Source organism: Mastomys coucha, unplaced genomic scaffold, assembly GCF_008632895.1.
Source record: "Mastomys coucha isolate ucsf_1 unplaced genomic scaffold, UCSF_Mcou_1 pScaffold4, whole genome shotgun sequence".
Classification (NCBI taxonomy): domain Eukaryota; kingdom Metazoa; phylum Chordata; class Mammalia; order Rodentia; family Muridae; genus Mastomys; species Mastomys coucha.
Window position 1 is genome coordinate 29816796 of NW_022196910.1, and position 24747 is coordinate 29841542.

Sequence of the window (24747 nt, forward strand, 5' to 3'; positions counted from 1 at the left end):
TGGAACATACTCTGTAGACCAGACTGGCTTCCAACTCAGAAATCCACCTGCTTCTGCCTCCCAAGTGCTGGGATTAAAGGTGTGTGCCACCACCGCCTGGCTAGTATTTTCTTAAATGAACATAAATATATAAAGTCTTTTGTTTGTCTGTTTGTTTTGTATTTAGTAGAGCTTAAAATCTTGGCTCTTACTGTGGTACAAGCCCAAAATAAGAACAATTTTTAGACATTGGATTCCATTGTAATAAGGCTGTCCTTCAATGACCCTCACATCACTAAAGGATTTTACTTCCATCGTAGCTAAGCTGAGAGTTGACAGTTCTGCTGTGCCAAGGAATGAACTGTAAGTACAATTTTTGGATACAGACTTCTTGCTATGGTCAAATCTATTTGATGTGAGTGAGTGACTTTATTCTCAGTCCACAAGGAAAGGTTAACCTTTTGTATTAGAATGAAGATCTGTAGCAGTGATGTCTCTTATCGTGGTACTCTAAGGCAAATGATACAGTATTTTAACCTAGAATTACGTCCAAGGAGGACAATTTGACAATATCAATACTAATTACTTCTACATTCTTTGATCCAACCAATCTAGTCCAAAAATTATTCTTTAGATATATTTTGAAGAAATTACATTTTTAAACCATAATTTTTATATTGTCATAGCAAGTAAGTTACCTAATGTCAGTAAGTGCATTACTGGCTGAATTAAATGTAGTACATCCATATAAACTGAATTGATTTACTATTTAAAAGCATAAATAAACTTGTTATAAAACATATACAAAATCTATTGACTAAAACTAATGACAAATACATTCGTTACATTTTTATACCTATGTTAAAACACTCAGAACAATAGGGCTTATGGTTTCATAGGGTTTGCGATGGCAAATCAAAGGCATGATGGAAGGAACAGCTGAGAATTCATATCTTAATTCACAAACAGGAAGGGAGTGTGCACTGAAAATGACAACTTTTTGTAAAATCTTAAAGTCTGTTACAGGTGATACACCTCCTTTAACAAGATCATCCCTGCTAGTCCTTACCAAACAGTTCCACAAATTCAATACCAAATACCTAAATTTGTAAGCCTATTGAGTACATTCTCATTCAAATCTGTCCTTTTGAGTTATTAACCATATACTCACATTTGTTATTTCAAAAAATTGCAATGTTATTCATGGGAAGGAATTAAGCTTACAATGCCAATGTTTCTAAATAAATGAGGGATAGTTGTCATGGAATTCCTAAATAGGTGCACTGGTTGTTCCAGTACAATCCACTATAAATGAGTTTACATGAGAACAGATAAATATGTTTCAGTGTTTCAGAACCCTGAAAATAGGTTATCTACTGGAAATTCAAAAAGCTGAGTCACAAAGGAAATGGTGATAAGGAAACATCCAGTAGATGGCACTAGGAGAAAATATAAAGGGATTCTATATAATTATGAAAATCCAAAGATTTGTGGGAAGAATAATGTAACTGTTGTAATGATGTGATGACAAAACCCAATCATCAGTGAAGGAGATTCATAAGAAAACTACATGTCTTAATACAAAATGAGCAGGACAGTGAGAATTTTGAGAGGGACAGAAGATTGCTGAGGGGTTACTTTGAAAGGACATATGGGTTTCTTTTGTGTTATAAGGTAGACAGAGGATGAATAGAGACAAAAAATCCAATAATTTTAAATATAGTTACCAGATAACATTAAGTCATGAGTCAAAGAAACAAGAATATATTCCTCCAAAATAAAATATTCTTGACATAAGTCTTTAGCTACTATGTCTACTGAGCACATAATGGACAGGGAAAGTAATTATAGTGTTGAAAACATTATCATTTGCTATAGGCTTACCTACTCTTCAGACATTGCCACACAATATTATTATCTACAAAGTTCATGAAAAATAAATTTACATTTGAGTTATATAAATAAATAAATAAATAATATATAAAACATCTTCAAATCTTTTGTTAAGTTTATAATTTTAGGTCAGGCTAGGTTCACATCTATTCTCAGATAAATATAACTTGCCGAATACAGGGTTGACTCACTTGGGAGACCTTTAGTGGTAACTCCTAGAGTTAAGATTAGATGAAAAAACAATCTTGAAAAGCCATAAAATAAACGAGGTACCTGCAAAGTAAGCAGAGTTTCTATAAGCTAGTGGTAAAACTTCCTAGGAACATATATTTTTTATTTATTCTGTCAACACTGGTCACATTGTTAATAGGAGAAATTAACTATAAATTAAAAAGTTAGGATAGTAATAATGTATTCAGTTTTTCGTCCTGGTACTTTTTCAAGTATTATTATTTAACAAGGCATGTTGCTATTGGATGGCACTATAATCTGACCTCCAGTTTGTTTGTTTGTTTGTTTGTCTGTTGTTTTTCCATCCCACCTGGCAATGAAAAAGGTTTCGCTCATTGCTTTACACTGACTTATTTTTATTTGTGTGCTGAGAGTTTGTCTGGTTATCCTGACAGAGCAGTAGTCTTCAAGGCAAAAACCATTAGGCTTTTTGACAGTTTTCTTACGTACTTTCTTCCTGTCATATATCAAAGAAGAATGAAGACCAAAGAATTACTACAGGGTGACAGAAAATGTTGTACTTAACTTCTCACTTCAGAGAATGGAGTTATTTTTTTTTTCTTAAAGACAATTTCTAATCATATCTGTGATATTTGAGAGTATGACTTAGTGCCTTTGGGATTCTCTCTGGGGAACTGTTATTAGATAAAGGCAGGCTACTTTCTCGCCCTTAATGTCTTTGTGTGACTGCCAAATGCCAGAGGCAGGTGCTCAGACTCCATGACACTTCTGCAGCAGCACAGAAACATTGAGATGCATTTCAAGGACTCTCTGATGAGTGAAGAAATAAACAGAAACACACCTGTGTGTCAAAGAATTTGTTATTTTTCATTTTCCTCTACAATTTTATACTTTTGTCACCTTCCAGTAGAGTAGTATAAAGCAAGACTGGTGTCATAAAACCATGTTTTGTTTTTTTCAATATTTCTTTGAGATTGCTGTTTCCTATTTGTGTAAGACAAAAACTTATACTCTAGACACAGTGTACAGTGTCATTTTTAGTTTAATGCTTGCTGTATAGTTAGTCATTTTATGGTTTGCTTTCCCTTACATTTGTCTAGTCATACAACAAGTGCATTTTTTGTGTCATATAAAAAAATCTAGAGAATCCCCATAAATTATGATAGCTTTTAGAATCAGTGGAAAAAATGGTAGCAACATATCATAACGTTCTTGTTAAAAATTTTCAGCAATAACACATTAAAGTTTGTGGTTTTAGCTCACTGACTCAATTCTGGATGCCAACCTAATATTTGGGTGTATTGTTCCTGTACTTCTTATTCTTGATAACTTTTGAAAAGAAATTTCTGAGGCAGCACTTTTTTCTTAGAAAGCATTATTATTGACCCACCAATATTTACAATATTTTTAGACTAAAATATCATTACATTATATATATATTTATTTATTTACAATTTTCTTTTCTTCATATGCTATTTAACAAAAAACATGCAAGGTATATGTTTAATGTGTTATATAAGTCATTCCAACAGTAAATCAGGTGATTGGTCATATCTTCTGTTCTTTTATTCTTTAATGCTGAATTTAATCGTCATTCAGGCTTAGAGAAATAGATTTTAGGGTAAATGTACAAAATAGAAATTTTCTTGTCCATATTTTTCACTATGCCAATGAATGCAGCTGTTTCTACTACCATTGATGAGAAACAGTATATCAGTGATGGCAATGACAACACTGCAAGCTAATTGCCATATATATTTAACTAACAAGTATATAAGAAATTCTTAAATATGTGGCCTTAAGTTTCCCATAAAGATACAGTACTACATATTTAATTGTCCAGGAAGCCATCAAGAACAGATTGGGCTGAAACTAAACTCATTATTTAGTAAAACACAGTCATTCTTGCATTAGAATTTTCATAACAACGCAGGTGTCTAGAAACATGTGGAGAGTGTTTACAGAAATATGAGAGAAAAGTACTGTAAAACAGGCATGAATACCAATGCAATATGCTACACCACTTTATTTGTGTGTTAAAAGAGAGTGCCATCAAAATATTTTCATTAATCCTGGCCAAATTTTCAGATAGATATCACACTGAAGCATTCAGAAGGTATATCCCTCCAAATATAATAGAATACTTACTCAACTACACTAATACTTAATGAGAAAACCCACAAGCTGAAAGATCCTATGTGTAAGAAATGTGATGAACAATGAGATTTATATATATGATGAACAAAATTTAAATTTAATTCCAAACAGACAAAAACACAGTGACTGTGTGAAGTTATATGTGTATAGCTAAAAGGAATTTAATAAGGCTTGTTCACAAAGGTGTCCCTACAATGAATGGAGAGTAGAGTTTATATATATTATTTTATATTTGAAATTATGAAATAAGTATGAAGTAAAATACATATTATGAAAAAATGATATCAACTGTACTACTTATGAAAAGAAATTAGTTGAATAAAGTGATGACTAATGCTAGGGACTGTTTGGACCAATAAATACAGGTCAGTAAGGAAAAACACTTCTAAAGCAAAATTGTGACAATATGGAACCTTTGGATGTAAAGTGGCAGACTGTGTAACATAAAAATGATACCACATATGGATAGGAGTTTAAATAATACAAAGATGAGTAAATTTTACAAACACATATAAGATGATCAATAGATCAAGAAATAATTTAAATATTTATCAATAATGATTGCATTTTAATTCTATAATAATATTTACATTATAATTTGGTACTATCTATATGAAATATAACTAAGAAAACAATTATATAGTTGTCTACAAATGAAATTTTATCATGCTAAAATACAGATGCTATAGGATAGAGATTTAATGAAAATACAAGAAAACATTAAAAAGCTTTCTTTGTGTATGTTCATTATATATTAAGCTTCTGTTCAAGGACATTTTATTGAAATTTCAATTTCTTATTTTCAAAATTAGAGGTTTTCTTTACTTCTGCAAAAATGACTAAAATTTGGATTAGTTTGTGTATAGGTTTCTTTAACTTGATTTTGTCGATTATTCATTAGAAATAATAGAAAACTATTTATTATCCCGGACTTCTGGGCTTCTCTCTTGTTCCCCCCGCCCCCCCACACACCTGATCCTGTGTCCTTTTCCTGCCTCGCATCTCCTACCCAGATCACTCCCTCCATCTGCCTCCCATGATTATCCCACCCCTTCTAAGTGGGATAGAAACATCTTCCCCTTGGGCCTTCCTTCTCCTTAAACTTCTTATGGTCTGTTGGTTGTATCTATCATTGGTATTCTTTACTTTTTGAGTAATATGCACTTATCAATGAATACATACAAGTGTGTTCTTTTGGGTCTGGGTTACCTCATTCAGAATGATGTTTTCTAGTTCCATCCACTTGCCTGCAAAATTCATGATGTCCTCATTCTTTTTTTTTCTTTCTTACATTTTATTAGATATTTTCTTTATTTACAATTCAAACATTATCCCCTTTCCTCATTTTCCCTCTGAAAACACCCCATCCCTTCTTTGTCCCTGCTCACCAATACACCTACTCCTGTTTCCTGGCTGTGGCATTCTCCTACACTGGGGCATAGAGCCTTCACAGGACCAAGGGCCTCTCCTCCCATTGATGTCCAACAAGGCCATCCTCTGCTACATATGCAGCTGGAGTCATGAGTCCCCCCATGTGTGCTCTTTGGTTGGTGTTTTAGTCCCTGGTGAACTGGAAAATATCATCCTGAGTGAGGTAACCCAATCACAGAAGAACACACATGGTATGCACTCACTGATAAGCAGATATTAGCCCAGAAGCCCAGAATACCCAAGATACAATTCACAAACCACATGAAACCCAAGAAGAAGGAAGGCCAAAGTGTGAATACTTCGGTCCTTCTTAGAAGGGAGAAAAAAAATACCCATGGTAGGAGTTATAGAGAAAAGTGTGGAGCAGAGACTGCAGGAATGACCATACAGAGACTGGGGATCCATCCCCTATACAGTAAACAAACCCAGGCACTATTGTGGATGCCAACAAGTGCTTGCTGACCGAAGCCTGTTTTTAGCTGTCTCCTGATAGGCCCTATTGGTGCCTGACAAACACAAAGGTGGAGGTTCACAGCAATGGTTATTAGACTGAGCACAGGGTCCCCAATGGAGGAACTAGAGAAAGGACCCAGGGGCTGAAGGGGTTTGCAGCCCCATAGGAGGAACAACAATATGAGCTAACCAGTACCCCTAGATGTCCTCATTCTTAACAGTGGAATAGTATTGTACTGTGTAAAAGAACCACAATTTCTGTATCTTTTCTTTGGACTCATCTCATCTGGAATTTTTACACCTTTTGGTAAGATTGGGACCATCTTACTTTGATTGGGACCAGATTACTTTGTTTGAGTTATTTTATGTGGATGTTTGTCATCTTACAGAAAATTCATCTATGTGCAATTGATTGTAAGCATTTGTCCATCATCTCTTCAAAGACTGTGTCATTAGGGAAGTCAGAGGCCTAGAGAGGCATTCAGTCACCCAGTAGACTACTATCACTTTTATAGTGTTTATAAGATAACTTATGCTCCTGTGGCCCAAGTTTCCCTGAAGCAAAGCTCACAACCTTTCTAGAGTAGATGGTGCAGTAGATGCATACTACCACAGCAACTGTGCATTGCTGTGCTGTTTTTATTCATGAGCTGTTAAGCATATAGGACTTCTGAGTCAGTATGTTTAGAATGCTGTTATTTATCAAGATAGATCAGAAAGTCAGTAAATGGATTTGAGGGCTTTCAACCACTTAATTGTACATAGAACCAGCAAACTGACTGAAGCTAGTCATTAATTTGACTACTGAAGGTCAGTAGTCAAACATTATCAAGCCAAATAAGAGTATGATAATTTTCAGGATTGAGTCCACTGGGAAAGGTCATTTAAGAGAAGACTTTAATTAACTAACATACAAAAGTGCTCCATTACTTTGTCAGTGACACTAAAAATGAGTGAAAAACGATATACTCAAAAGAAGAAAACATGGACTGTATGTTCAATAAAATCAATAACAATGAAAGAAAGGGACATTTACAAGGTTGTGGAACTCTTGAATAGAGGAACAGGAGAAAGAGAAGGTACCAAAGAAATGTCACAAGAAAGGAGAAGCTGAACTAAATAATGAGTAAATTCAGACTAGAATTACTTTCTTTAATAAACACAGTGATGAAAATATAATTGTAACCCATGTGCTTTGATAGCACTTATTCTAATATTTGCTAGTGACTGTAATTTTTAAGAAAAATCATTAATCTCATGAACAAGTTTAGAATGCCCCAAAAGAATATGTAAGACAATAAAGCATGTTATAATTATTTTCCTAAATAATGATCTAAGTTACCTGGGGTTTATAGAAAATCTTCCTCAGGAGAGGCCCTTGGTCCTGTGAAGGTTCTATACTCTAGTGTAGGGGAATGCCAGGGCCAGGAAGCGGGAGAGGGGAGGGAACAGGTTTCTTTTCTTTTCTTTCTTTTTTCTTTTTCTTTTTTTTTTGGAGGGGAAACCAGGAAAAAAGATATCATTTGAAATGTTAATAAAGAAAATATCTAAAAAAAGAAAGAAAGAAAACTTTCCTCAGTATTCTCCACACCACTTTTAATGTGTGTGTGTGTGTGTGTGTGTGTGTGTGTGTGTTTAGAGGAAGTTATTTCCTAAAGAGTGACTTTAATGAAATTTTATATCATTTGCAATACTTTAAAATTGAAATCATTTTATCACAGTATAGCATTTTCTTAAAAGATAAAATGACATCCTGCTAGGTAATTTTGTACTGAAAATAACAATGTACCATTCACCACTTACAACTGTGATAGCTTTGTTTTCTTTTTTTCCCTGAAGATGGCTAAACTGTGGCTCATGTGTGCTACTATTAAACCCCTATTAAGAATATCTCACTCTTGACAAATAGATATACTGCAGATTGTCTCTGAAGAAATACAGCAAGACAAATGAGTTGTTGTCTACCAGTTGCTGTTGCAATATAAACTTTTACTTTATTTCCTGTTAGTCAAAGAAATCCTCCTTCTGGGAAAACAAAGACACATAGCAATGCTGAAAAGAATAATGGAATTTTCAAAGTGAAAAAAAAACTTAGAAATGATTGAACCCAAAGCCTTCATTGTGAAAAATGAAGAAACTGCGGTCAATCAAAGTTTCTGCCTATTTAATGCTTTTTCCAGAATTACAAATCCTGGTCTGATTTCGGGCTTGGACTCTAGTGATTGTTGCTTTGTTATTGTTTTGTTTTTGTTTTTTTTTTTCATTGTTGTTGTTGAGCTAAGGTCTACATGGCATCACCTTTTAAAAAAGATTCTCAGAAAGTGTCAATCCCTGATGCAAAATGTTTCTAACAGGAACACTTCTCCTGAAGAAACAATCCAGAATTACTGTACTGCTAAGAGCTCCCACTGGAACCTTAGACAGTATATTCCACAGGCTATAATGAGCTGGAAAATGTCCTCTTTCTCTGGTGATATGGAAGCTTCAAGGCTTAAGATGTTTTTTTAATGAAGGTTTAAAAGACGCATTTCATTTTTCTTCCTGCTGGACCACATCCCATGAGGCATGACCTACAGTCTGTCATAATCAGCGAGTGTAAGCCTTAGGACAGCTCAGCAAAGGTTTAGGAGAAATATCCTGGTTCGTTTAGAACACATGCCCCCCCCCCCCCCCCCCCCCCCCCCCCCCACACACACACCTTTTTTTTTTCCTTCAATCTTTTCAATAACATGACCTTTCAGGTTTACTTTTTAAACTGAGTAACTGAACAACATATCAATTTACACACCGTATTCATGGCAGACATGCAAAATGTCAGACATGTTACTACCAGACTTCATATACCACTTGTAACAAGTAGCTTGCATTATCTTTGCCCCAAAACTCTTTTAGTCGTGTGTCTCCAGTCTTAATCAATTATGATACACAAAAACTTTCTCTGTGAACATCTGAGAAGGAGTACATAGTTAATGTCTGTATTTTTAGTCTTTTACTATTTTAATTTAATCTTTGAAAATTTAATACACATAATAATTCATTTTCATTATAGTCGCAATTCTCTACCCTTTCTAGTTTTACAGTACCAACACCAACCACCTACATCCTCACACAACTTATGTCCATATTATTATGTCAATTTATAGTCTTTTTCTCTGCTTTTCTACTATAGAAAAAAAAGTTTTCATTTTCCATATGTTCTGATTATGGTATCCACTCTCTCAGTTTTTTCCAGATCATTCCTACTAATCCTTGCGTCCACATCCTTACAGCCTTTCTTACTCTCTTTAAAAAACAAACAGGAATCTAAAATAATAAAATAAGATAAAGCAAGAAAGATCAAATCAGGCTATAACAGAGCAGAAGAAAAAGCAAAGAAACACATGTAGTCACAGAGACATACATGTTCTCATACAAGAAATCACATAAAAACACAAAATTGGAAGCCACCAAAAACCTGTACAGTTTTTTTAAAAAAACAAACAAAAAAAAAACAAATAAACAGTAAATAAACTTCTGTGGGCATTCATAGAATCCATGGGGTCACCATGGGCCTTTGTCACAGTGGAGCCCAATCAGTGAAGCACTCATAAGCTGTTCCCTTTGGATGCTGCCTGGTTGCTGCCAGATGTGAAATTCTGTTCACCTCTACTTTCACTGCTGTGACCCCATTAGCTCCAGACCTGCACAGTCCCTGTTCATACTGCCAGTTTCTGTGCATTCATATGTATGTTATGCCTGTTGTAAATTTCTCCCTTTTTTTAAAAATAATTTAATGTTTTATTTACATTACATCCCAATCACAGGCCGCCCATCCTCTTGTCCCAGTCCTACACTTAAAATTCTCTCGCCACTTACCCCCTCCCCATCTCCTCAGGGAATGAGAAGTCCCCCTTGAGTACAACCACATCCTAGGACATTTAGTCCCAGAAGGACTAAGTACCTCCTCTCCCACTGATGTCCAACCAACAGTCACATTAGGGGAAGGTGATCCAATGACAGTCAACAAAGTCAGAGACAGTCCCCGCTCCAGTTGTTAGGGGACCCACATGAAGACCAAGCTGAATATCTGCTACATATGAGGGGGACAATAGGTCCAACCTCTGCATACTCTTTGATTTGGGGTTCAGACTCTGTCAGCCCCCCCTCGTCTCCAATGAGTTGACTCTGTAGGTCTTCTTGTGGTGCTCTTGACCCTTCCTACTCTCTTAATTCTATCCCACACTCTTTTATGATGCTTCCTAGGCTCTACCTGATATATTACTAAGATCCTTGCATCTGTTTCCTTCTGTTACTGGAAGAAACTTCTCAGGATGAGGAATAAAGGGATTGGTTCTTTCCCATGGAATGGGTCTGAAGTTGGGCCAATCATTGCTTGGCCTTTCCCTCAGCCTCTGCTCCGATTTTATCTCTTCACATCTTTTAGCCAGGGCAAATTTTGGGATGAAGGTTTTGTGGGGAGGTTGCTGTCCCTTCCTTTCTCTGGAAGTCCTGCCTGTCTACAGGAGATGGCCACTTCAGTCTCTAAATGCCACATTGGCAGGTATCTCAGCCAGCTAGGGGAAACATAGACACCAAGCAGCACTCCCCCTTTGAAGTCTCCAGCTAATCCCAGAGATTCTCCTACAAATTTGAATTCTCCCTTCCAGCCCTCTGCTTTCCCCATGCCACCAAACTATAGAGCCAACCCCACACCCAACCGTACCATCTCTTCCACCCAGTTCACTCTCTCCATCTGCCTCTAATGTTTTCCCTTCTGAGTGAGATTCACACATCCTCTCTTGGGCTCTCCTTATTAACCAGTTTCTTTGAGAATGAGGATTGTAGCATGGTTATCTTGCACATTATGGCTAATATATAACTATAAGTGAGTATATATATATATATATATATATATATATATATATATATATATCATATCTGTCTTTTTCAGTCTGCCCGCCTTCATTCACTCAAATGATATTGGCAAGTTCCATTCATTTGCCTGCAAATTTCGTATCTTTGTTTTTAACAGCTGTGTATTATACAATTGTGTAGCTATATTACATTTTCTTTATCAATTCTTCAATTAAGGAACATCTAGGTTGTTTGGAGTTTCTGACTATTAAAAGTAAAACTTCTATGAATATATTTGAGCAAGTGTTCCTGTGGTATAGTAGGGGCATATATGAGTATACATCCAGGAATGATATAGCTGAGTCTCAAGGTAGAACTATTCCTAATTTTCTGAGGAAGCACCAAATTGATTTCCCAAATGGTTGCAAAGTTTACACCCCCACCATCAGTGGAGAAGTGTTCCCTTTTTTTATCCTCTCCAGCATGTACTATCGCTTGAGTTTTGATCACAGTGATTCTGAGGAACATAAATTGTAATCTCAGAGTTGTTTTGAGATTGCCATGATGACTGACATTGAACACTTCTTAAAGTTCTTCTTGGCCATTTTATAGTCCTCTGAGAATCCCCGGATTCATCTGAGATTCTGTATAACTTTGTACACTACTTTCAATTGGGTTATTTGGTATGTTGTTGTCTAATTTGTGGAGTTCTTTGTATATTTTGGATATTATTCTTCTGTCAGAAACAGGGTTTTTGAAGACCTTTTCCCATTCTGTAGGGTGACATTTTTTTTTTATCCCATTGATGGTGTCCTTAGCCTTGTAAAAAAGCTTCTCAATTTCATGAAGGTCCCATTTATTTGTTGTTTGCATTACCTCAGCGATTGCTGTGTGTTCAGGTATTTGTCTCCTAAACCAATGAGTTCAAGGCAGTTCCCCATATTCTCTTTTATTAAATGTAGTGTTTCCAGTTTGTTGTTGAGGTCTTTGTTCCACTTGGACTTGATTTTTGTGCAGGGTGATAGATATATGTCTATTTTCATTCTTCTACAATTAGACAGCCAGTTAGAGCAGCATCATTTGTTGAGATGTTTTCTTTTTCCATTGTATAGTTTTGACTACTTTATCAAAAAATCAAGCCTTCATATGTGAGTGAGTTTATGTCTTTGTCTTTGATTTGATTCCATTGTTCATTGTGTCTATTTCTGTACCAATTCAATACAGTTTTTATCACTATTGCTCTGTAGTACAGCATGAGGTCAGAGATAGTGATTCCTGCTTGAAGTTCTTTTATTGTTCAGGATTATTTTGGGTATCCCAGGTTTTTTATTTTGTTGAGAATCACTCTATCAAGGTTTGTAGAAATATGTTGGAATTTGGTGAAGGTTTCACTCAATCTGTAGATTGTTTGTGGTTTATTAATTCACTGAGAATGCTCTACAATGCCTTTTCATTGTATATATACATGCAGGCTTCAATTCCTGCCAATATCGTGTTCATTTTATAATCCATTATGTCCAATGGGCATTCTGTATATTCTTGAATGTGTCTCATTCCAGTGTAGCAAGGTTGACATATGAGGAGCTACACTCTTAGGGAAAAATTTTCCACCCACTCTGGGAAGTTACCAATTGCCAATAGCTTCACTGCTGGGGTTGTGACTTCATGGCCACATCCCCTCTCCATGCTCAGATTTGTTGTAGTTTTTTTTCTTGCACAACTCTTGTGAATGCTTTCACAAGCTCTGTGAGTTCAGATGGACAGAAACTAAAAACTACCGTTACATGGACTATTAAAAAATAATGGGATAAAATATGAGATTAAAATTAGTTACCTAATTTCAATCTAATAAACATTTGTTTATCCTATGTGTCACAGACTTTCAAACTAAAGTCATTTTGATTACACTTATTTTTATTGTCCTCCAAAGTCTGAATATCAGCAAATAATGGCAGAGAAAATTAAATCATTACTCTTGCCTCATATGGATAAGTTGGCACAACAGGTTTCTGCATATATTACCTGTAATTTTTCTTCGCTTTTACTGTGGTTGCTTTCTTAGAATTACTATATGTGCTTTCTCCAATGTGGATTTGTAAAATGGTTACAGTAAAGCACGTAATTGTCTGCTAACTTTGATTACAGAGAAATGATTTCTATTCACATCACCTGAATCTGATTTACTTTTAATATCTCTTCTCTGGAATAGTATGCAATTTAAATGCTTAGAAAAAAGTGTTGTTTAAATATACTATTTATCACCCTGATTATTAGATAAATTATTTTAAAAAACATTTTTAAGGACTTATTATAAGACTTAAGTAATTGAATTACCTTGCTTTTTTATACAAGCTAGGAAACTAGCTTAATCAGGAAGCATATTATTTTGAGTATATCTTTACTCCATAAAGAAGACTTATTTTTCTCTATATCTACTAATATATATGCATAAAATATACATGTTGTTTTTACAACAATGAATATTTCAATAGATAGAAAAATCTGGTTGCCATATTTTATTGCCAAATTAATCCATGATCCTCAAAGTGAATGATAATGAGTGTGTGTTCTGTGCTGTATCTAAGCAACAAACAGAAACACGGCCAGTAGAGTGGTCCTTAAAGCATTTGCTCCTGTATTTGAAATAAAAATTACCTTGTTACAAATGCTTAAGTGTTGTATCCGATTTTTTGAATATGAAAAATGTGTTACATAAGTGACTGAAAAAGGTCACCAGGAAAATCTCCTCAGCTGATAAACACTTACAGTAAAGTAGCTAGATACAAAATTACCTTACAAAAATCAGCATCCCTCCAAATGTAGACATGACAAACAGACTGAGAAGAAAAATCAGGGACGCTCCTTACCCAATTGCCTCAAATACTAAACGCTGTCTTGGGTAACTCTATCTAAGCAATTGAATGACATGAATTGTAAAAACTTCAAATCATTGATGTAAGAAATTAAAGTATATATCAGAAAAGAACTCCCATGCTCATGGATTGGTGAGATTAATATAGTAAAAGTGGCCATCCTAAGAATCTAATGATCCAATGGAATTATCATCAAGTTCTAACACAGTTCTTCAAAGACCTTGAAATGAAAATTCTAAGCTATTGATGAAAACACAAATATCCCAGAGTAGCTAAAACAATCTTGAACAGTAAAAGAACTGCTGGGTATTTCACTATCCCAATTTTAAGTTGTGTTACAAAGTTGTAGTTATAAAAACAAACAGATTGATCAATGGAATAACATTAAAAACACACACATAAATCCACACATCTATAAACAGCTGAATTTTAATAAAGAGACCAGAAATACACACTGGAATAAAAGACAAATGGTGCTGGTCAAACTGGATGACTACAAGAACAATCCAAGTTAATTGATACTCTTAACCAAGCACAAAACTCAACACTAAAAATAAAATAAACCATCAATATAAATCCAGACAGGGAACCTGACAGAGTAGAAAATAGGGAATATCTTGAAACCATTGTCTCAGAAAAAGACTTTCTGAACAGAAAGTAGAAACAATGCTCAACAATGAATAAAGGAGACCTCATGTAAATGAGAAGCTTCTGATAAAACAAGAAACAAAACAAAACACAAATCACCATCACTCAGACAAAGCGTTAGCCTACAGAACTGGAATTTTTTTTTAATCAACTCCATATACTAAAGAATGCTAATATGCAAAATGTATGAAGAGCTTGAGAAATTAGATATCAAAAAGTAACCTAATTTAAAATGAATTGAAGATCTAAACAGAAAATTTTCAATAGAGGAAACCCAAATAACTGAGAAACACTTAAATGTTCATTCTTACCTGTCAGGGGAATTCAAATCAAAAGTAGTTTGAGATTTCATGTTACAGCTGTCAGAATGGGTAAGATCAACAAAATAAGTGACAGCTTATGCTGGCAAGGATGTGGAGTAAGGGGAACACTCATCCACAGCTGTTAGGAGTGGAAAAGAGTGTGGCAGTTACTCAGGAAGATGGGAATATATTTTCTTCAAAATCTAGCTGTACCACTTTTAGGCACATAGGCATAGGGTGTTTTGTCACACCATAAAGGCATGTTTTTGGCCATGTTCATTGTTGCTCTACTTATAATAGACCAAAACTGGAAACAGCCTAGATGCCTCTTAAAAGAGGGATGGATAAAAAATTGTTGTACATTTACACAATGGAGTATTACTCAGCCATTAAAATAATGACACCATAACATTACCAGGTAAATGGATAGAAATAGAAAAAATTATCCTAGGTGAAGTGTCCCAGGTTTATAAAGATGAACGTTATTTGCATTCACTTTTATGTGGATATTAGTTTCAATATTAACCAAGCTATAATTGATAGAATCACAAAGAGTCCGTTATAGTAAGGGGCTAGAGGGAGCATTTAGGTCTACAAAGGGACTATCTCATATAGATGAATTTGGAGGCCTGAATTAGGAAGATTAAGTCAAGGGAGAGAGATGATTGATGGAGGGACCATGGGGAAACATAATTAAACTTAAAGGGAATGTGGAAACCTAATATAGTAGAAACTTCCTAAACTATACATATATATGTAGTTGACTGAAGTGCAATTGCCAAAGAGTGTAGGAGCAGTTCCATCTGGCCATCTCCTGTCACCAAACAAAACTCCCAGTACTAGGATTGAGTAACATATTATTAATTTATGGGCCAAAGAGATCCTTCCACCACAGACTACAGATTGCTCTCCATAAACCGACAAGGCAAGGCCCCATTGCTCAAGATAACATCTATACAGTTCAATGAACATGGAGAAGTCAAGATGGTACCTACATGGAACCTTCACCTCTAAATGCTAGTGTCTTAGGGACAAGAAGGTACTCTGCTTATTCCCAAAAGAGAAACATAAATATGAATCCAGCCATAAATGTTTTCACTTCCAATGTTATACTGCCTTCAAGATATATTAGAGCAATGTTGGAACATTGATTCTGGATATAGCCATCCAATCACTGACTTGATTTTAGGCTCAGGCCACAAGATGGAACTGATGTTCAATACTGCGTGGGTGACCAATAACCATAAATCAGATAGCCAATGGATCTAGGGAAAAATTAAATAATATTGCTCTAAACGTAATTAATTAACTAAATAAATACAAATAGGGATGAAATAGATCCCAATCATTTTCTGCCATGCTCAAAAACTAGTTATTTTTTGAACCATCGCAAGAGAATATGATACAGCAGGTAGGAACAAATACAGAGACCTATAACCAGATATTAACCAGAGAGTGAGAAGCTTTAGAACACTCATGCTTTATTTGAAAGTCTCCATCAAATCCCTCTCCTCAGAGCTCAGGGAAACCTGTGGAAAAGGAGGCAGGAAAGATATAAGAGCCAGAGACATGGATGGATACCAAGGAAATATGGTTTACTAAATTATATGAACTCAGAGACTGATGTAGCATGCACCAGACCTGCAGAGTTTGTCATGAAGTCCTCTGGGTATGTATTATTCAATCAAGATTAGAGCTTTTATGGTATTCTTGTGTTTAGGAATGAGTAGATATCTGATTTTTTGTGCCTTTTCTTAGGCTCTTTTCTTTCTATTGGTTTTTCTGTCCAACTTCAATGTCATAATTTTTATGTCATTTTATTTTACTTTTGTTATATTTTATTATTACCTCCTAGAAGCTCATGGTTTTCTAATGAGACACAGAAAGGGTGTGTATCTTAATGGGAGAGGTGGTTAGAAGGAATTCCGAGGATTACAGGGATAGTAAGACATAATTGGGATATATTTTGTGAGTTAAAGAATCTACTTTTAAAAAAATCTACTTTAAAAAACAGGAAAAGAAAAAAATACATTGCTTATTTTGTATAGTAACTAAAATAAATTTTTAAAAAAATCTATAATGAAAAACATGCAATTGTTAAAAACTGGAGATCATTACTAGAGTTTAAAGTAATTCATGTAAATCACTACAACATCAAGTACTTCTTTTCCATTACAGAGAATGAGTTCATTGTTCTGAGTTAAACAAAGTTACCAATTAACTGATGTGAAAATACCACACTAAAAGGAAGGAAGGATGGAGAGAGACAGAGAAACAGTGAGAGATAAAGGGAAACAAAGAGAGACAGAGAGACAAAGAGAGGAAGGCAAGGAAGGAGTAAGAAAGCAAGGGAGCCTGTGATGGTTTGTATATGATTGGCCCAGGGAGTGGCTCTATTAGGAGGTGTAGTCTTTTTGGAGTAGGCCTGTCACTGTAGGCATGGGCTTTAGTACCCTAGTCCTAGCTGCCTGGAAGTGAGTATTCAGATGAAGATGTAGAACTCTCACCTCTGCCTGCACCTTTGCCTCTTTGTCCAGACATGCAGGGATAAGTGCAGTTTCATTTTTCTAGTTGACTTTATCTTTTTTTCTGTAATCTCAAATTTGTATCTTTGAGTTTCTGAAGAGTTAAAAAAAGGAAACATGGCTTTATGATGTATCTGGAGTATCTTTAAGTATTCTTTAACTAAGTATATTATAATCAAATTCTTTTTTTTTTCTTTTAAAGGAAGACATCTCGACTCGAAGTATAAAAAGTAAAGTCAAAGGTGGTACAATCTAGACTTACTCCTCGAAAACTCCATTGAGTGGCAATGCTAATCTTTCTATCAATAACTTGGTTACTGTACCAAGAGACACATCAATTAATTGGTGACTTTGTTCAACTCAGAACAATGAACTCATTCTCTGTGACTTTCTGTACACTCCTGCCTTGATGATATGAGACTGAATCTCTGAACCTGTAAGCCAGCCCACATTAAATGTTGTCCTTATAAGGGGTGCTGTCAATCCTAGCACTTGGGAGGCAGAGGCAGGTGGATTTCTGAGTTCGAGGCTAGCCTGGTCTACTGAGTGAGTTCTAGGACAGTCAGGGCTATACAGAGAAACCCTGTCTTAAAAAAAACAAACAAACAGACAAACAAAAACCAAAACCAAACCAAAACAAAACAAAAAAAGAGTTGCCTTGGTCATGATGTCTGTTCATAGCAGTAAAACCCTAACTAAGACAGAGGGAGAGATGAAAGATAAAGGAGAGAAGGGAAGGGAAAATTTCTCATACAAAGTTCTGATGCTTGTTCACCGAAAATCAAGAAAGGATATATGGCTGCATCTGGAGGAGGCATATAGAATGAGACCAAGGAAAGACTCAGGACAAGAAAGGCTTTTTATAACATAGAAATGGGAATGAGCTTTAAAGGAAATAAGAAAATATGATTACATTTTATATGAGAAACTTGATTACAAGACAGTCTTTTAAATGAAGTAACTGAAGGTAATTATTTTAGAAGAGATTGTGCAAGTGAAGAGGTTTATGAAAGTAAAAGTATGTTGATGAGCTACGGTGTATTTTTATTTTGGATGAGAAATCACAGTAACTTGGACAAAGACTGTATTTTATTCATCTGTGGGTATGTTGTCATTATGGCTTCCAGGTGAGTCGAATGTAAAGTCTATACTGTAATTGCTCTCATTGATCTCACAGAATGAAATAATATATAAAGGTATACGAGAAAGAAAAATTTTAGTAGTTTCATTTGCTTAGTTAATACCATGCTCCAAAAGATAGTGTTCCTTTGTGCCAAACCATGTATAAGACTGGAGTTGTTTCTATTATTAATATTAAAATTTAAAAAAATACATTATACAAAATCTGATGTTCCCATATACACTTGACTTTCTGGTTTGGAATGACATTATTAACCAAGTTACTGACAGAAAGATTAGCATTGCCACTCAATGGAGGTTTCGAGGAGTAAGTCTAGATTGTACCACCTTTGACTTTACTTTTTATACTGCGAGTTGAGATGTCTTTCTTTAAAAGAAAAAAAAAGAATTTGATGATAATATACTTAGTTAAAGAATACTTAAAGATGCTCCAGATACATCATAAAGCCATGTTTCCTGTTTTTTTTTTTTAACTCTTCAGAAACTCAAAGACACAAATTTGAGGAGATTACAGAAAAAGAGATAAAGTTACCTAGAAAAATGAAACTACACTTATCCCTGCATGTCTGGACAAAGAGGCAAAGTGTCTGAGGCAGGAAGGAGGAGAATCAGCTTAATTTTTAAAGATTAGTAATATCTCAATGCAGGTGGAGGGGATGCAGCAAAGATCCTAGAGTGAGCCTCAAATAAAGTTCCTACAGCTGCTTCCTGAAAAAAGAAATTCTCTTGGGCCGAATTTTGCAAACAAAGTGCTATTTCTAATCTACTTTGTAAATCATTTAGTATTCATTCTCGTTTTATTTAATACCTACAAATTATGTGATTACACATTGCTCCATTCAAACTTTGATCATATTACAGGAGCTTTGATCATATTAAAGGAGCTTATAATTAAAGGTCATTTATTAATTGATACACCAGTCAGTTACTTTTACTTTATAATCCCCACCAAACTGCAATGTATAGTATATATTGCATCTTGAAATGATTAAACTGCCAACTTCATCACTCATAATAGCATTTTTCATTAGTAAAATATGATAGATTCTTAACTTTGTCTGCAAATAGTTTAAAAGACTCTGAAAGACTGAAATTTGTTTCTGTGTATCTAAATTGATTTAAATAAGTAAAAACCTCCATGATACTGAATAAATGATACAATAAGAGACAAAAACTATTTTCCTTCACTGAACTGCCAATTTAGAGAAGGCCATTCTGTATAGTGGCTTATTTTTGTCCAAGAAAAATGAAATTCTTGGAAGCCTTGAGTTATACACAAGTCTGCTATATTGAGAAGAGCCCACTTCCTTTATGAATTATGTTTGTTTGTTTTATATTATAATTAAATATCCATGCTAGGTAGTCTTTTTTTTTTGTATCCTCTCCATGTATAAGAAATAAGAAACACAAATTGCTTTGTATTCACTCTCTCATTGCTTGCATTATTCATAGTTATTCTGGATAACAACCCTTCCTCCCACTTCTCTGTTTTATTGATTGGCAGGTCAGGGGCTGACATATTTTTGACAGTGTTGTAATCCTATAGGGAGGCTGCTGCTTGGATTTCCATTACACAAAAAGCATAAATGAGTGCAAAACTCAAATGACTAAAGCTTTTGTATTTTATCTCCTTAGAATCACCTCAAACTCAATATTCACCGGGAAGGTTTCTGTCAAATATGTAAACATATTTGACCATTACAGCTTCTCAAACTACATATGAGACTTCAGCAAGTATGCATAGAGGTTACAGCAGATTGAGGCTTTCAATAGCAGCGTCTTGTCCTTACATGGATATGACTTCTAAGAGATGGGGGATAAGCTTGCAGGGCTACTGATTTTATAAACAAGTGGGGTTCAAACCATTACAGGAACTGTTATCACCCTAGTTCCTCAAGATAATATTCATTTCCTTCCCTTATAAAAACAAAAGGAATAAACCATGGAGTGTAAGCAAGTATACAAACCAAAAGAGGAACTGATGAGAAATGAGTTATGATTAGCATTACAAAGACATTAGCTCTTCTAAGGGAAGGAAAACAGTCTCTTATGAATTGAGCAAAATGTTCTTAAGTGTGATATCCTTTAAATCTTAATTTATTCATTTCCCTTTACCCAATAATGTGGGTAACCCTTAAATGTTTTCTAAAAACAATAGACCATGCTTTAATAAATCTGGAAATTAGTAAAAGGTTAAGACAAAGGTTGAAATAACCTAGTTTATACCTAATGATTTAATAATCTGTTAGATTAGCTGATAAACACGTTTTTGCTGTAATTGAATTGATTTGGTTTTTCTTTTACCATGCATACAGGATGAATATGTAAAAAAAAAAATCCAGTACATGTCTACACATTATGTTTCATTGGTTAATTTCAATTCATACAGAGAAGATATATTATATATGCTGCCTTGGGGAAATTATGAAATGTTTGTGATATCCTTTTTCTAATATAAAAGATAAGAATGACATCAAACATCACTGTGCATTCCTCATAAGATGTTCCTAAGAATCGGTGACAACATTACTTTAGGTATTTTTCAGATTTAAATAACTACAATCTTTAAAAGTCAATTGATTGAAAGCTTTACTGACATTGAGCAAGTACAACAAGAAATATGTTTACGGTAGGGGTTCTCAATCTTCCTAATGCTACAACCCTTTAATCGAGTTCCTTCTGCTGTGGGGACACCCAACCACAAAATTGTTTTGCTGCTACTTTATAACTATAATTTTTCTGCTGTTATGAATTATAAGGAAAATATCTGATATGAACAATATCTCATATGTGACTTAAGGGGATCATGACCCACAGATTAAGAAGTTCTGGTCTACAAGTACACCATGCAGATCGTTATTATTATTATTATTATTATTATTATTATTATTATTATTATTACTATTTTGCTGAGAGAGGTCATGAGATGACCTTGAATTTTTTGTGACACATTCTAAAATATTTTCATATATTGTTGGAGAAAATCATATAGTTTTTACAAGCTACTGAAATGAATGGAAACTGGCATTTAGTTCACATTGTGATTTTCAAACAGATTTATGGTAGCAGGTATTTGAATTACAAGTTAGAAAGGAATGTTACAAATTTCTGGATAACATGATATGAAGGTTTCTATATGCTTGACCCAGGAAGTGGCACTATTAGAGGGTGTGGCACTGTTGGCGTAGGTGTGGCCTTGTTGGAGTAGATATGTTACTGTGAACATGGGTTTAAAGACACATTCTGGCTGCCTGGAAGCCAGTATTCTGCTAGCCTCCTTCAGATGAAGATGTTGAGCTCTCAGCTCCTTCTGCACCATCCATGCCTGTTCCCACTTTGATGATAATTGACTGAACCTCTGAAGCTGTCAGCCAGCCCCAATTAAATGTCTTTATAAGAGTTCCCTTGTACATGATCTGTTCACAGCAGTAAAACCCTAACTAAGACACATAGGTTTCCTAAACTTATTAATAACTAAGTTATCACCACAAAAACATTTAATGTGCTAATTAAAGAACACTTATTTTTATTTTTGTTTCTCTTTTAAAATTTATCTAAGCAAAAATATATTTGATATCTAAACAAAGAAGTGAATCAATGTAAATTTGAAAGTTCTCAGATTATCTGTATAATGTTCATCATTTAAGAGGTTCATAAAGAACATCTAAATCAAAACTATTTTTTCAAATAGCAATATGTAGAATTCAAGTTTGATTGCCCTGAAATATTCTATTAGTGTGAAAGTGTTATGTTAATCCGTCTTGTTGGTCATCTAGGAAGCAATCATTGTATATCTACTTTATTTTAAACACACAAAAAGATTCAAGTCTGAAGTTTCACATCCTACAGTTATAGCAATGGGGCAAAGAGACTCAAAGACTTGCAGGATCATGGACCGAGTACTCTAACTTTAAACCTAAAAAGGGATTTAAACAATCCTACAGGAGTCCTAGATATTCTTGAAGAGATGACAGATGATCAGCATTTTTATCCAGGAAAACAGATTACAGGTTAAAGGGCTCAGAATCTTGAAGTATATTAACTGGATTTGAAAAATAGCACTTGATCACTGTGGCTGCTGTTCAGAAAGGTCAGTTAGAATAGACTCTATCTCTGAGAACCCCGTTAAATCAAATAGAGAATGGGAGAATTTATGTGGTCTGATTTTTCAGACAGTGAAAACCCAATAAGATCTACATCAAAAATGATTTAACTAGGAGTGCCTTTTAGAATACTATTTGGTCAGTGGAGCCACAGGCTTCACTAACTTAATAGAAGAGGGAGAGACTGGGCAGGGAGAAAAAAGGGTGTTTTGAGTAAACAAACAGAACCATTGCTTAGTGGCTGGAAGCTTAATGCAGGTAGCAGAGCTCCCAAAAGTTGATCATGAAATATAAGGAGAGTTTTGCTATCACAATGAATGCTGTCAAGTCAGAAAGGATAATCAAGGTGTTATTCTCTTCTTCCAAACTCAGGGCAAGACAAAAGGTAAACAAGATGTCATTTATCCTGTGTTCCCCCTTCATTTAAAATCTAAAAAGGGTTACAAAGTTTCAAGTCTCCAATTGCCATACTGAATCTGAGAAAAGAAATATGCTCACAAGACTATGATCATGTCACATTAGCATACATAGTGAATTTTGACTCCCTCCATTCATAAGAATCCTGTGTACTTTTACTACAAATATTACATGCTTCTGTATTAGAGGAAGGTTCAGCTGGTTCTTACAGGCAGGTGTAGCTCTCCTGAATAATGCTAAGCTGTATCCTTATCCAAATATATCTAGTAAGATTATCTGTTCACATATATAATTCAAGTACAATGAATGTATTCTACTTATGTTTAGTAGATCATCATTTTGCATTATTTTTGTACATATACCATATTCTTCCAAACAGTTGGGTCTGTGAGGCCAAAACATTAATCATAGCACAGAAGATATTTTAGTAGCAGGTGATTTCTAAATTAGTACTTTCTATAAGTGTCAAAACAGTAGCTACACTTTGAATAAAGAATCACTCCTACTCTAAGCTTAGTAATGATTATCATATCAGAACATGCTAGTAGGCACAGATAAAAATGAAAAAAATGTAAGTCTTTTAAAAGCAAGTTAATGGATGCCTAACTCTTGTCAACAGTGAATAAACACTAGGGATACAATTTTAATCCCAAATAAACATAGTCTTTTTTTCTTCCAGGTAGGTAAGAAAGGTATTAAATAATTACATATATTTGAAAATGAGATGAGAATACTAACAATAAAGAAACACAGTAGTGTGTGTGTGTGTGTGCATGTGTGTGTGCATGCGCTGAACAATTGTGTGCTACTGTGTGTCCTGAACAATTTGGGTCCTGAAATCCTTGCTAGGTGCAGTGACAGAATGGAGAAAGGACAGAAACACAGACACACATAAGACAGCTGTGATTGGTAGGGTTTCTCTGATCACTACCATAGCAACCTGTAACCCTAGTATGTGTTACATACAGTAAAGGGAAGGGTATAGCTAGTGTGAGTAGGGGGTTCTCTATAGGTGAACAGTATGAATCTGAATATACTCAGGGGATGAAACCACACCTGCAACTAATTAAACACACTGACAAAGCATTCATAAACATTGACTCCCAAGGAATCCTTTTGAACCATAACCGCTTTGCCAATTACTCATGAGTAAAACTCAATGATGGTAGAGTCCTTGACAGGCCGTATCCACACCCATGTTAAAACACACGTTCACTCTCTTCCTCAACTCCCTAAACACCCCCTTTCTTATTTATTGGACATTCTTGATGAACTTTCACACTTAGTTTAATGGTACCTTGCTGCAGTGCTTGCAACTGGACCGTAATAAGGTTAAGAAGGAAAAGCATACCAGCCATCATAGCCTACCAAAGCAAAGACCCACTTGTTGACTGCTTCCTCTAATACCTACGGAACCCAGCACATTTCTCCAGACAATTGTTCATCTACATGCAAGAACCTCATGCATCTTTCTCTGACTCTAGTTCATTCTGCGGATTATTTAGACCCAGAAGAATGACACCCAAGGTTAATCTTGCCTTTTGTTACTGTTGTTGTTAACTTTCACATCAGCTAATTATTTAAAATAATCCATGTTTATAAGTCATAGTATTTTAGGATATATACATATTCCATTGTGGAATCACTACCTAAAGCTAAGTAATGCATGTATTAACTTAAATGCTTATGATTTTATTCTCTTAAGAACATAGGAATTTTTTGTAGTTGTGGCAAACCTGCTATAAAATAAATCTCTTGAAATTATCCCTCAAGTACAACTAATATCTTTTTTTTTTTTTTT

At 34.8% G+C, this 24747-nt stretch overlaps 1 protein-coding gene across 8 annotated transcripts in view; it reads left to right on the forward strand.

Moving 5' to 3' along the window:
* Mgat4c (MGAT4 family member C) overlaps window positions 1-24747 on the forward strand; it is a 713319-nt gene that overhangs the window by 633830 nt on the left and 54742 nt on the right. The window contains exon 2 of one of the 8 annotated variants that reach the window (XM_031348870.1): window positions 300-342. The exons of the other annotated variants lie outside the window; for them this stretch is intronic. The gene's annotated coding sequence lies outside the window, so the exon portion shown is untranslated. The remainder of the gene's footprint in view (window positions 1-299; window positions 343-24747) is intronic. 8 annotated transcript variants of the gene reach the window in all.